We start from the raw sequence: 280 nt of genomic DNA on the forward strand, positions 1-280 counted from the left end.
AGTTGAGGTATATTAATAAACACATATTTGCAAGTTTCCATTCATAAATACTGAGAGAAAAAGAAAGCAAAGAAGTCACTGAGACTCTAAGAAGCACAGTTCGAAACAATAACTGGCAGATTATATGAAAATTCCGCCGTTGCTTTGGGCGTAATTCAATAGCAACGAAGGAGGGACAGACAAGGGACGATTACAAATGATTAAGTGCCTACGAGGGCTGGGAAGAACAAGGAGAGAGGAGGGAAGGAGACACGAAAGGAGGAGGAGTGGATAGAGGAAG

Source organism: Penaeus monodon, chromosome 32, assembly GCF_015228065.2.
Source record: "Penaeus monodon isolate SGIC_2016 chromosome 32, NSTDA_Pmon_1, whole genome shotgun sequence".
In the NCBI taxonomy this organism is placed as follows: domain Eukaryota; kingdom Metazoa; phylum Arthropoda; class Malacostraca; order Decapoda; family Penaeidae; genus Penaeus; species Penaeus monodon.